At 53.1% G+C, this 14225-nt stretch overlaps 1 long non-coding RNA gene across 1 annotated transcript; it reads right to left on the bottom strand.

Moving 5' to 3' along the window:
• Positions 1-11448: 11448 nt before the first annotated feature.
• LOC119567362 lies at positions 11449-14047 on the bottom strand. The gene is made up of 3 exons (XR_006284800.1): positions 13840-14047; positions 13700-13757; positions 11449-12955 (listed from the first exon to the last, which is right to left on the bottom strand). It is a non-coding gene; the product is annotated as an uncharacterized LOC119567362 (long non-coding RNA).
• Between the last annotated feature and the right edge of the window lie 178 nt (positions 14048-14225).

Raw genomic sequence — 14225 nt, 5'->3', positions numbered from 1 at the left:
TGGGGTGGGAGGCCCAGAGAATTTAGTGACTGGCCCAGGCTCACACATGGAGTCACTTGCAGAGCCAGAAATTGAACCCCAGGATCCCAGCACTTGAGCTCCTGGGCTCTCTCCTCTCCGCACCCCCCTGTCATGTCTGCACAGGTTCGGTTCATTGGCCCAGACCTGGAACTGAGCTTGGGAGATCCTTTCGGAGTGTCGGACCCTCCCAGAGGGCCCCACGCTACCTTCAGGGAAAGCCACATGCTGTCACCGCTTAGCAGCCCTGCTTCACACCGAGCTCTTCCTTCAGCAAGTCCATCTGGGTTGGAGCCCTCTGTGAGGCTTGAACCCCCAAAGGGAGCGATTCCCCCCGTTCAGTACTTGCAGGGACTCAGCCAGCCTTGGCAAAGCAGGCGGGTTTATTCGGTGACTGGAACTCAGCGCAGGCCGACACAGCTCAAGGAAATGGAAGTTACAGCAGAGTTCCTTTGCGGGATCTCCGAGCCCCAGCCAAGCTGTGTGGCCCCCTTAGGTCCTGCTCTGTGCGTCTTTATCCCGTTCCCCTCTTTGTCTCTAGTTTTGCTCCTCCTCGGTCCTTTGTTCTTGGCCAGAGTATTGTCGCTCAGCCTCCTTCCTGAGAGGCAGGAAGTCTGTACAGCTCTGGGTCGCTGGGCCTCTGCAAAGAGTAAACAGACATTTCCCCCCCACCGCTGCAGCATATAGGGGAGACTGAGGTGCATACAGTATTCATACAAAATATTACAGAAAAGTCCCACTCCACCCCACCCTCCACCTGCCAGCCCACTAACAGCAGATTGGAGCTGGCACCCCCAGGAGGGCGAAGGCCCCCGTGTCCTATTCCTTGCCCCACAGTGGCCTGCTGGCTCCGGAGGGTGGGGGGGAGCAGAGAGGGGTTAGGGGGTGCAACTCTGAAAAGTTTGGGGACCACTGCCTTAGCCTCTCCTATCCCCTGGGGTGCGGGAGCTGCCATGGTCTCCCTCCCCACTTTCTTCATTTATGCTCACTACCCTGTCTCTCTAGTTTCCCCATCCAGTCTCCTTTTGCACTCGGTCTCCTCTCCTGCCATTTCCCTGCCTTTTCCCTTCACGGTATCCTACCCCTCATTTCCCCTTTCTGCCGACCTGATCTCTGTGGCCACCTCATCTTCCCCCACCCCTCCTCTGCACATTCATGTTGCCCCCCACATCCTCCTGTGGTGATTCCTTTTATTCTGTCCAGTGTCCCTTCTGTATCCCCTACTTCCCCATGCCTCTCTCAGCCTCTTCCTGCCCCTGACATCTTTATATGCCCCCTCAGCCTCCTGCAGCTCTTCAGTTCAGTTCTTCCTGATCCCCATCCTTAGGCATGGAAATGCAGCCAGCTCTCCTTAGGGCAGCTTGGCTTCCACTTTCATATCATGAATGGGAAATGAGGGTCACGTTGAATAGGGGACAGGTTTCAGAGTGGCAGCCGTGCTAGTCTGTATCAGCAAAAAGAACGAGGAGGACTTGTGGCACTTTAGAGACTAACAAATTTATTTGAGCATAAACTTTCGTGGGCTAAAGCCCACTTCATCAGATGCATGCTGTGGAAAATACAGTAGGAAGATCTATATATTCATAGAGAACATGAAAAATATGGGTGTTGCCATACCCACTGTAACGAGAGTGATCCATTAAGGTGAGCCTTTATCAGCAGGAGAAAAAAAAACTTTTGTGGTGATAATCAGGATGGCCCATTTCCAACAGTTGACAAGAAGGTGTCAGTAACAGCAGGGGGAAAAATGAGCAAGGGGAAATAGTTTTCCTTTGTGTCATGACCCATCCACTCCCAGTCTTTATTCAAGCCTAATTTAATGGTGTCCAGTTTGCAAATTAATTCCAGTTCTGCAGTTTCTTGTTGGAGCCTGTAATATTGCGACTTTTAGGTCTCTAATCGAGTGACCAGGGAAATTGAAGTGTTGTCTGACTGGTTTTTGAATGTTATAATTCTTGACGTCTGATTTGTGTCCATTTATTCTTTTACGTAGAGACTGTCTGGTTTGGCCAATGTACATGGCAGAGGGGCATGTACATTGAATAGGGGAAAATTTATAAGTTAGTTTCCAGGGAATGTGAGATCCTGTGGTGCTCACAGGCACCAGAAATAAGAACATAAGAATGGCCACACCAGGTCAGACCAAGGGTCCATCTAGCCCAGTATCCTGTCTTCCAACAGTGGCCAATGCCAGGTGCCCCAGAGGGAATGAACAGAACAGGGAATCATCAAGTGATCCATCCCCTGTCGCCCATTCCCAGCTTCTGACAAGCAGAGGTTAGGGACACGATCCCTGCCCATCCTGGCTACTAGCCATTGATGGCCCTAGCCTCCATGAATTTGTCTAGTTCTTTTTTAAACCCTGTTATGGTCTTGGCCTTCACAACACCCTCTGGCAAGGAGTTCCCCAGGTTGACTGTGTGTTGTGTGAAGAAATACTTTTGGTTGATTTAAACCTGCTGCCTATTGATTTCGTGACTCCTAGTTCTTGTGTTATGAGAAGCAGTAAATAACACTTCCTTATTTCCTTTTTCCACACCAGTCATGATTTTATAGACCTCAATCATATCCTACCCTTAGTCATCGCTTTTCCAAGCTGAAAAGTCCCAGTCTTATTAATCTCTCCTCAAATGGAAGCTGTTCCATACCCCTAATGATTTTTGCTGCCCTTTTTTGGTACCTTTTCCAATTCCAATATATCTTTTTTGAGATTGGGTGACCTCATGTGCACGCAGTGTTCCAGGTGTGGGCGTACCCTGGATTTATGTAGAGGCAATGTGATATTTTTTGTCTTATTATCTGACTCTTTCGTAAAGATTCCCAACATTCTGTTCCCTTTTTTGACGGCTGCTGCACATGGAGTGGATGATTTCATAGAACTATCCACAGTAACTCCAAGGTCTCTTTCTTGAGTGGTAACAGCTCATTTAGACCCCACCATTTTATATATATAGCTGGGATTATGTTTTCCAATGTGCATTACTTTGCATTTATCAACTTGGCCAGATTTGCTATACAACCATGAGAGTTGGGAACTCTGGAAGGTGGAGTCACCTCACATGCAGGGTAAAGCCTCAGGGCAGCTGTTTTCCCTCCAAAATCAGTTCCTCCAGTTTTAAAGTGGGGAGGGGAAAAATCTGAGGGGATTTTATATCACTATTTGATAAAGGAATGGAAAGATATCGCCTCACTTTTCCTACCATTTACATGGGCAGTGGGGAGCCCTAGGGTGACGCAACTTCGTCGGCTGGGAGGGGAGGATGGAGAAAGAAGGTTCTGGAAATTTCCAAGCCCCGTCTGTAGAACAGAATAGCTGCCATCTTCCTTCGTATTACCATGTCTCAGCAGTGGAAGCGTTCATTGATCCTGTGTGCTGCCGGGAGCTGCAGGGACTCAGTCACACACAGAGCGGCCCCTTCTGGAAAGCGGACCTCTCGTCTCGCAGGATCTGAGGCAAAAGAAAAACCAGTCTGTCAGGGTCTAGCCAGTTGCCCCATAAGCAGCTGGAAGACACCATTCCCTCAAGTGTGGCTTTGATGCTCATTAAACATGGAGAAAGTTACGTTCATCTGCAGACATGTCAATGTTAATGGATGCATGGGGGGAAGAATTTAATCTGAAAATGTGAGGAGGAAAGTTGATCACAGGTGTGCTGACTCAAAGCAACAGATTCCTTCCAAAATAAGAAGGTGCTGTAGATAAAAATAGTGAGAAATGCCCCCAAATTTGAGGTTATTTTTACATCAACATTCTATAAAAAGTGAATAAACAGGCAAAATATGAAGGCATTACATATCAATATTCAATAATTAGAAGGAACTGGCAAAATTTGAAGATATTTGATATCGGTGCTTAATAATTAAAGAGAAAAGAGTGGAAATTTGGGGAAATTTATATTGCTATTTGACCATAGATAAAGGGGCGAAATCTGAAAAGATTTTAGATCAACATTCAAGCATTTAATAAGGAAACAAGTATAATCTGAGAGTTTACATTGCTATCAGTTAATTAGAGAGAAAAGGGACAAAAACTGAGGATACTAAATCAATGATAGATAATTAGAGAGAAAATGGAGCAACATTTTAGGGCATCTTGTGTCAGTATTTGACAATGCTCCATAATATGAAAGAAAAGCAGGAAGATTTGAGGGGATTTTATGTTGATATTCAATATTGGGAGATGTCAGGGTTCCTTCCCCACTCTTAACTCTAGGGTACAGATGTGGGGACCCGCATGAAAGACCCCCTAAGCTTATTCTTACCAGCTTAGGTTAAAAACTTCCCCAAGGTACAAACTTTGCCTTGTTCTTGACCAGTATGTTGCCACCACCAAGCCTTTTAAACAAAGAACAGGGAAAGAGACCACCTGGAGACGTCTTCCCCCCGAAATATCCCCCCAAGCCTTACACACCCCCTTTGCTGGGGAGGCTTGAGAATAATATCCTAACCAATTGGTTACAAAATCATCAAAGACCCAAACCCCTGGATCTTGGAACAATGGGAAAATCAGTCAGGTTCTTAAAAGAAGGGTTTTATTAAAAAAAGAAAGGTAAAAATCACCTCTGTAAAATCAGGATGGAAAATACTTTACAGGGTATTCAGATTCAAAACACAGAGCATCCCCCTCTGGGCAAAACCTTAAAGTTACAGAAAACAGGAATAAACCTCCCTCTTAATACAGGGAAAATTCACATAAAACAAAAGAGAAACTAATCCGCCTTGCCTGGCTTACCTACACTGGTTGCAATATTGGAGACTTGGATTAGGATGGGTTGGAGAAGATGGATTTCTGTCTGGCCTCTCTCAGTCCCAAGAGAGAACAACCACATAAACAAAGAGCACAAACAAAAGCCTTCCTTCCCCAAGATTTGAAAGTATCTTGTCCCCTTATTGGCCCTTTGGGTCAGGTGCCAGCCAGGTTAGCTGAGCTTTTTAACCCTTCACAGGTAAGAGGATGTTGCCTCTGGCTAGGAGGGATTTTCTAGCACTGAATACAGACAGGTGGTTACCCTTCCCCGTATATTTATGACAGGAGAGAGAAGGGAAAATCTGAGGGAGTATTAGATCAACATTCAGTACATAACTGGAAAGTGCTGGTTCCCCCAGCCCTGCCATTAACATGGGCAGCAGTGAGCCCTGGGCGATGCTGTGTTAGCAGGGGCTGGGGGGCAGAGGGAGGTGTGGAGCCAGGAGGTCCCATGGCAGTTGGGAGGGGGCAGAAGTGGGATGGGGCAGATGATTTGCATCGGTGACTGGGGGGCAGCTGGGTTGTAGGGGGTAGAAGTTGTGACTGGGCAAACTGGGGCTAAGCAATACATTAATGTTCAATAAACTGAATAAAATGGGGTAAAATCTGTAAAGAACTGTACATAAATATTTAATAATTCGTTGGGAATTTAATACCCGTTTCACAGGCCAGCTATCCTGTTAGCCATGGGCAGGCACTGTTCCCCCAACCAAGACAAGGCTTCTGGCTTTTATTTTTATTCAGTATATTCTGGGGTGGTGGCAACGGACCGTCTTCTGACCCTCACCTGGGATAGCAACAGAGGGCAACACCAGGGAGACGTCGCCGCAGAGAAAAAGAGGGCAGGGAGGCAGCCCAAACTCCTTGGCTATTTTATGTGGGCATTTGAGAAATAGCAAGAAAATCGGGCAAAATCTAAGGGGAAATAAGAGGAAAATGTTCATTAATGGGAGAGAAAAGGGCAAAGATCTGGCTGGATATCCATACTGGACAATTTGCGTGAAGTGGGGAAGAACTGGAGATAATTTTTAGTTGATAGTTGTGATAGACGTGGCAAAATCTGAGCAGATTTAATTTCAATCCAAGAGGGAAAATGGTGAAATGTGAAGGTGGAGACTAATATGCAGCAGTTTAATGTTCAGGAGACTGTCCCCTTTTGGGCTTCTCTGGGGGCTCTAGCAGAGGCCTGACAGGGTCTTGGAGTTTCTCCCTCCTAAAAAGCACCCGTTCTGCTTGCTTTCTCCATCAGCAACAGATTCCCCCCGATAAGGAGAAACTGCCCCAGTTCAAAGGGGAAAACAACTCTGAGGAGATTTCATGTCCATACTTGATAATCAGAGGGGAAAGGGCAAAGACTGGACAGAGCTGACATTAACAGTTAATTAAATAGAGAGAACAGATAAATGTGATGGGATTTTATATCCTTATTCAATAATGAGAAAACAAAAAGATTAACCTAGAACATAAGAACGGCCAGACTGGGTCAGAGCAATGGTCCATCTAGCCCAGTATCCTGTCTGCCGACAGCGGCCTGTGCCAGGTGCCCCAGAGGGAATGAACAGAACAGGTCAGTTTATCCAATGATCCATCCCCTGCCATCCAGTCCCAGCTTCTGGCAGTCAGAGGTTTAGGGACAGCCAGACATCTGGACCATCTTGGCTAACAGGCTGGATGGACCTATCCTCCACAAATCCATCTAATTGTTTTTTGAACCAAAGTTATGCCTGAGGGCTAGAAACTCAGATCCCTCCCCCGGGCTGCATTCACAACCAGGGAGCAGATTCCCGGGGGGCTGCCAGATCTGGGGATCCTTTGTGCAGAGAGTCACTTTCCTGCCCATTCCCAGCCCTGTCCCCATCACCCGGCTGCGGTGCGGGCAGAGCCCAGTGCAGAGGCTGGGTCCAGCCGCCGCAGAAAGTCCCCCCCAGCCGGTCACAGAGGGGGGGTTAATGCCGGGCTCTCCCCGCTTTTCCCATCTCCCACTTCCTTCCTCCCAGCAGCACCACCAGCCGCTGTCAGCTGATTCAGCCCCTTCCCGTGTCCCCCAGTAGCCACCCTGCCTGCAACAACACTCGCTGCTGGGACCTGGGACTTTCCCAGGCTGGGAGTACCGGGTTTACCATGGTGCCGGGCCCAGAGTCAGAAGGGGCCCGAGCCAGCCTGATCCCCCGGCTGGCTGAGCCGGCCAGGAAAGCTGCCCCAGCCCCTTCTCCGCCACGCCTTTTCCCACCCCTGCTCCACCCCTGCCCCGCCCCTACTCTGCCCCTTCCCCCCCAAGCCTCTTCCCCTGAGCTACATCCCAGGGGACTGCAGCAGGGGTCAGGCCCACCCTGCACTCACCGGGCAGCGGGAAGTGGAGCGACCTGGTGCCAACCTCCTCCGCTCTGCCAGCTCCTGCTGGGGGGCTGTTTCCCCCCTGCTCCCCAAGCCTGGGGAGGAGATGTAGTGGTGGGGAAGGGGCATGGGATGGGGAAGAGAAGGGAATGGGGGAAGCGGGGTCAGGGGGAAGTGGGGATAGAGGGGAAGAGGCAGTGGGGTGGGGAGGAGATGTAGTGGTGGGGAAGGGGCATGGGATGGGGAAGAGGAGGGGATGGGGGAGGGGGACCCAGCATGCAGATCCCCTTGGCAGAAGCTGGGGCTCCCTTGTTCAGCCGGCCCATCAAATCCTCACCCTGACAAGCCCTACCTCCCCTGCATCTGTACCACCCCGATGAGTCCCCCAGACTCCCTCCCCACTGAGCCCCAAACACCTTCACCTGGACCCCCTGCAGAGTCCCATTGCGCCCGCACTTGGAACCCCCCAATGAGCTTCTGTGTATCCAGATTTCCCACTGAGCCGCCCCCACCCAGACTGCCCCACAGAGAACTCTCTGACCCCCACCTGGATCCCCCCACACGAAGTCCCTCTGCTGAGCCTGCTCACCCACACCTGGTGCGCCTGGCACGGGGGGCAGGGCCCCAGGGTGTTTCTGGGGCAGGCCTGGCCCTTGCACTGTGTCAGGGTCAGGTGCAGCTTCGCTGCCAAGTCCCTTTCCCGGCGTGGGGGCGGGGGAGGCTGCAGGGTAAACTCCCACCTCCATGCAACCAGTGACCTGTGCTCCTCACTGCCATGTTGGAGCCTCCACATTTATTTATTGACAGATAAAATTTGCAGAATTTTAAAATATTGTGCAGTTGTGGTGGGAGGCCAGCGGGGGAGGTCTCTGGGCGAGGGGGCGCTGGGCATAAGGGTGGGGCACTAGGCAGGGGGGGCGGTGTGGTGCGGGCCTGCCCTCAAGGGGAAGGGGCATACTGGCAGCTCAGGGCTGGGCAGGCCAGCGTGCGTCCGGCAGCTGCAGGTTTGTAAATGGTGCCTCCCGCTGGGCTGCGCGGAGCGGGGCTGCTCCCGCAGCACTGGGCCTCATTGCCCCCGCCCGCCCTTCATTCTGGAGACTGACCATCCCGCCCCCCTGCATCTTACCCCAGGGGGGCCCACAAACATGTTTGGCACTGGGCCCACAGAAAATTAATCCGGCCCTGCAGGCTGGAAGAACCCAGGCATCCTGACTCCCAGCTCCCCGGCTCTGTCCTGCTCTCTCACCCCCCACTCTGGTGGGTGTACCCTGTCATAGCCAGCGATCTGCATTTCTTTTCACTTCCATCCAAGCCGAGGAGGGTTCCCCCCGCATCCAGAGTCGCATTCACCGAGTGTCCCAAACACCCTAGGAGGGGCTAGGGTGACCAGACAGCAAGTATGAAAAATCAGGACAGAGTGTGGGGGGTAATAGGTGCCCATATAAGAAAAAGCCCTGAATATTGGGACTGTCCCTATAAAATCTGGTCACCCTAGGAGGGGCCCTGGCACAAGCCTATGAGAAGCTCCTCCGTGGTCGTCCCCCCCACCACCAACCCAGGGGGCCCCATCCTGGCTGCAGAGGACCCATGGGGTAACTTACAAACTGCTTCCCTTCTGGCCCAATTAGTTACTTGTCACAGTTACTGACAAGTAGGTATTTTCCTTTGCTGCCCCCCGTCAAACTTTGCTGCCTCTGTCTTCTTTCCCATCCTCTAGGGCAGGGGCAGCAAATTGTGCTGGATGGGGCATTCCTGGACCATTTTGCTACCATTGTGAAATCACTATTTTGAATTTGGACACAAAAAAAGATGGGTTTTGGGGGGGGGGGGGGAACATTCTATAATGTGAAACCTCCAGACAGTTGTATATAAAGCCCTGATGGAAGGCATTGCTATTTCTTTATTAGTCTCTTTTGATTGTAGATTAGGCCATACCATTTCTATAGCAAACAAATATTTAATGCACACAAAACTGTGAAAACAGTGCAAAGCATTGTAAACAGTATTTGAAATACTTACGAAGGCCTTGGAAACACAAGCTGTTAGGCAGAAAATGGACCATTGTTCCTTGTACAGACTTCCCCCCATTATCTCTGTTACATATATCAGGGGTGCTGGAACAATTTGTGTAGTGGGGGTGCTGAGAGCCATTGAAGCAAACTGTTAACCCTGTCTGTGATGGAAACCACTTCAAGCCAGGGGCTATGGCAGCTCCCCTAGTTCCAACACCTAGAACACATATTGAACAAGCTTTCAACACAGAATCTGTAGTTCTGTAGGAAACAAAACAGACACCCCTTTTTTTAACCGTGAGGAAAAGACCTAAGGGCTAAATTCACCAAAGGACTTAAGAGTTGTGATGCTGAGTGTTGCAATGCCAAACTTTCAGATGCCTAGAAAGTCACAGGAACAGCGGTGTGACCCACAAAGCCTGAGTCAGGTGCCTAGGTTTTCTATACAATGAATGACGAGAGAGGGGAGCCTTAGAATGGGATCCACAAAAGCCAGCAAGCTCAGTGGGGAGAACCCCAAGCTAGCCAATGGGAGATGCTGATGACAGGGGTCTGTCCTAAGCCCCGTATGCCTCCTGATACTGAGGGGGCACACTCTAAAGGGAGGGACACACATGACCACCCCACATGTTGCCTCTGGGAGTAACGTCCAGCCCACCTCCCTGGACCAGGGCAGCCAATCCTGCCAGCTCTTGGGGGGCTGGTCACAGGATCAGAGAGCACGTGTCTCTGGGCTTCAGCAGGGGAGGGGTGGGATGCAGGCAAAGCCTCTATCTGTGGCTGAGCAGAGACCAGGGAACCAGCTCCCAGTGCGTTCGCCTGTGACACCCCTGCCCTGCGCCCAGCTGTGCTCTCCCCACCCCACCACTGTAACCTGTGGGAGTGAGGGGACTCTGTCCTTCTCCCACGGTGCCTGCCCCCAGCACATTTCCAGCTCGCTTGGCTGTTCTCCCTGGCAGCGGGGTCCAGGCCCGGGCAGGGCGCGGGACTGTTTCACACACAGGCTGTGGGTGACTGCTCCGGGTCACCTCCTCTGGGCAACGCAGCAGGTGTCAGAGAGAGCCCAGCTGGGGAGGCAGCGGCGGCCCACCCCCTCTGCTCCCCGGCTACCTGGGATGGGGCCTTGCTTGGCCCCTGTCCTTGGCTGCTGGGCACAGGAGGGGAGCAGAAGGGGCAGTCCCACAGCTGGGTTCTCACAGGCAGCCTTTGCCCTGCACAGAGCAGCCACCTTCCTTTAGCCCGCATGAGAAGTGGCTCCATCCCATCCTTCCGCTCCCCCTGGGCCCGTCTGCCAGCCAGGGAGAGGGGCCAAACGCGCAGCAGGAGAAGGACAGAGCCCACCTCCAACCCCCCGCCAGGCCAAGCAGAACCGAGGTGGGCACTTGACCTCACATTGCCCCACCCCACGTGCTGCCTATGCTAAGCCCCACCTGTCCGATACAGTTCAGTACCTAAGGGCCCATCTACTGTACACATTGTCGCTGATGCAAGTTACATCAGCATAAAGCCGCTGCAGTTAGCATGGGGCTCATGCACGTGCCTACTTGGCTGCTTGGGTCAGCGCTGCACATACTCAGCTGTTACCAGATGTGCCCGTTGGTACTCTCCTTTATTAGGGTTACTTTTCGGGGGGGGGGGGGGCGATGGGGGGGGATGGGGGGGATGTAATTCCATCCATGTACTGCTTGTGTTTTCATACGGAGCTCTACTTCTCCCTTCTGCAAGTCCCCTCCCAATGGAGCTATCCTGCAGGACCTAGGTTCCCCAGGGCTGGGTTCCTCCAGCCCCAGAACCAGAGGAACACACACACACATTAACAGAGCACGTCTGAGTGGACCGGGTCAATCAGCACTTTCAAGCCAACCCCTTATATGCCACATGTACCGCACCGCAATAGAGTAAGCCTGAGAAGGCGGGGTCAAACAGCACTTCCAGGCTGCCACCCTCGTATGCCCCTGGACTCAATGGTCTGGATCGAGCAGCACTTCCCAGTTGCCACCCTCGTATGTCCCAGGTTCAGCACGTCCCTATCCCTACTTTCACGTTACAATTGTTCTGGTCGTAACCCACTGGATGAGCAAACCCCACAGGATTTTTGGGCACTACAGGGATCTTTAGCTTAGATAAGAGAAGCATTATTGCAGAATAAATGAGGAAGCTAAAACCACAAAAGAGTAAAGTTCAAAGAGAGAGAGAGAGGGAAGCAACCAGCTTAACCATAAAAGTTATTTATTGAATAATAGTGATAACTACACAAGGAGAGCCTAAACAAACAGAGTTTGGATCCGTGCATCAGAACACTTACTTGAACATAGGTAGGAGTTTTTGTAGAGAAACAACAATGGTTCAAGGGGGAACACTAGATTTGTTTATGGGTAAACTGATGACTCAAGGGTTTTCTTTAGGCTAGACAATAGGAGCTGATCACTCTTGGCTATGGGTGGTGTTCCTTCCAGGGAGCTCGCAATGCAATTAGGCTGCTTCAATATTTTGGACATCAGTCAAGGATTCATGACTAGAATTAGTCTGATAACTGCTGAGCTGGATGTGGGCTGGCGTATGTCCATTAACATCTGGAGCAGAGATCCCCCATGATGCCATGCTTCCCTGCTTTTCTGGTCCCAGAGTTCAGTGCGGTTCCTGCCTTGGAATCTCTGTTCTCCATTCTCTGTGCTAATGGAGATGCCTCCTTGTCCCATCTCTGATGCAGATGTGGCTACGGGAGTCGCCTTAATTCTATCACCCTTGTCAGGAGGGGTCTAGGTGTCTCCCACCACCCTTCACTGCTCTCTGCAAGTCTTTTCTCTGATCGGTGTTGGTTCAAGCAGAGGCTGGGGGGGAAGGGCAGGGGTCTGTCCTAAGCTCCGTATGCCTCCTGATACTGAGGGGGCACACTATAAAGGGGGGGGACACACATGACCACCCCACATGTTGCCTCTGGGAGTAACTTCCAGCCCACCTCCCTGGGCCAGGGCAGCCAATCCTGCCAGCTCTTGGGGGGCTGGCCACAGGATCAGAGAGCACGTGTCTCTGGGCTTCAGCAGGGGTGGGGCAGGATGCAGGCAAAGCCTCTATCTGTGGCTGAGCAGAGACCAGGGAACCAGCTCCCAGTGCGTTCACCTGTGACACCCCCTGCCCCAGCTCACCTCCGCTCCCCCACCGCCCCGGAGCGCGCTTTTGGCCACCCCCAACCACTTGGCGCCCTAGGCGACTGCCCTGGTGGCTCCATTAGTCCTCACGCTGCTCTCTCCCGGTGAGAGCCAGAACCCGCTGCTGCTGGCAGCTTTGCTGGGAGCTGTGGAATAGCTGCCCAGGCGGCATTGCCATGGGAAGGGCTCAGGACAGCGCTCGGGCCAAGCCCAACCGTCCTCAACAAAACCCAGAACGTCTCATGGGGTTTGCCCTAGTGCTACGACCAGTTCCGTCCAGCCAGTCCCATCCACGAGGCTTGAGAGCTTACAGTCAGTGGGAGTTGGGCTCCGCTGAGAATCCCAGCCCAGATTTCTCACCCTGCAGGCTTCTGGGATTGCTGTCACTTTGTTAGTTAAACCTTCTCCAACACAGGTTGTTTCGCACCGTGAAAGAACAATGCAAGGGTGTGACCCCAGTTTCATGTTGGTGTAAATCAGGGGAGACACAAGGTCAAATATAAAACATTCCCAGGCTCCATGAATAGGACTCCACTTCCTTGGTATCTCTGACATCATAAACTTTCTCCAGCCGCCAGCAGAGACAAGTCTGTCTTTACGTTGGGGAAGTTTTTTTGGTTCACCAATAAAAATAAAAATCAAACCAGCCACATCATTTCTGACGATTCAGGAACAAGCCAGATTCATTGGAAGATTCTGAGGGGAGAGAGAGAAAAACTCCTAGGATTGAAACTGAGTCGAGAGAAGAGAAGCCAGGAGTATCGGGTAGGTTCCTGGCCACGCTGTACCCTCTTCTCCAAGCCGATGGCAGTCCAGCTCTGGCGGGAGGCCAGCAAGTGGCAGAGGGCAGCCGGTGACCTGGCGCTGGGGCTGATGCTAAGGCTGGGTGGCCACCCAGTGCTGGGGCCAGCCGGCAGCCCGGCCAGTGCTGGGGCTGGCACTGGGGCCAGGTGGCAATCCAACGCTGGGGTCTGTGGGCAGCCTGGTGCTGGGGCCAGCAGGCGACCTGACACTGGGGGCAGCTGGCAGGCAGGCGAGCTGGCCCTGAGGCTGGCCGGTGGCCCGGGGCTGTTCAGATGGGGCTCCTCCAGCCATTGGGGGGGAGGGCTCAGAGCTCCAGCGGCCGGGGGAGGTTGGGGGGGATGTTGGGGGGGTTCAGGGGTGGGGGGTATGTTGGGGGGCTCAGGCTCCAATGGGTGTAGGGGGGCTCGGGCAGAAGGGGTGGGGGCTGCATGGCTAGCCTCCCCAAAGGGGGGCTCACACACCACCCATAAGGGGCATCTGAACTGATGGGGGATGGGTGGAGACAGAACTGATGGGGGGCTGGAGGGGGAGAGGATTAATTGCTGGGCAGGAGGTGGGCAGATGTGGGGCCGAGAGCTCCTGTAGCAGGGACCAAAATCACCCTACCCAGCATGTGGGAGAGTGGGCGACGCTAACCGTCCCATGCGCAGGCCCCAGCAATGGGCAGGGGGAGTTCACACATCACCAGCCTGACCTAAAAACACAAGGTAAACTTATATTAAAATGTTATAATTTGGGGGCCAATCTCATGGGTTGGGGGGGGGGGTCGGACTCACGATTTTTGATCTCCCCAGACTGGCAGCACTGCACTGATGGGCAAAGGGAGAGGCAGCAAACGGTGAGGGGCTGCGGGGAGACTGTCCCCAGCCATCAGCAGTTACCGCCCCGGACCGCGGGGCGAGGGCGGCGGGGCGGGCGGGAGCGTCCCCCGCAGCCCCGGGGCGGGTTAACGGGGCCCGGCGGCCCAGCCAGCGCGGGCAGCGGCCTGGCCCGAGCGAAGGGAGCAGCCGGTGACCCCGACCCCGCCCGGTCCCGAGAGCGCCCGGTGGCCGGCTGCGCACCGGGGACGCGGGGAGAGGCCCCGCTCCCTGCAGACTCCGGCCCGGCCGGCGGCGGGGGGCGGCACGGCGGGGGGGGGCGATCGCGGCTTGGCGGTGGGGGG

This window comes from Chelonia mydas, chromosome 11 (assembly GCF_015237465.2).
Source record: "Chelonia mydas isolate rCheMyd1 chromosome 11, rCheMyd1.pri.v2, whole genome shotgun sequence".
NCBI lineage: Eukaryota > Metazoa > Chordata > Testudines > Cheloniidae > Chelonia > Chelonia mydas.
This window is presented reverse-complemented; position numbering and strand designations above follow the sequence as displayed.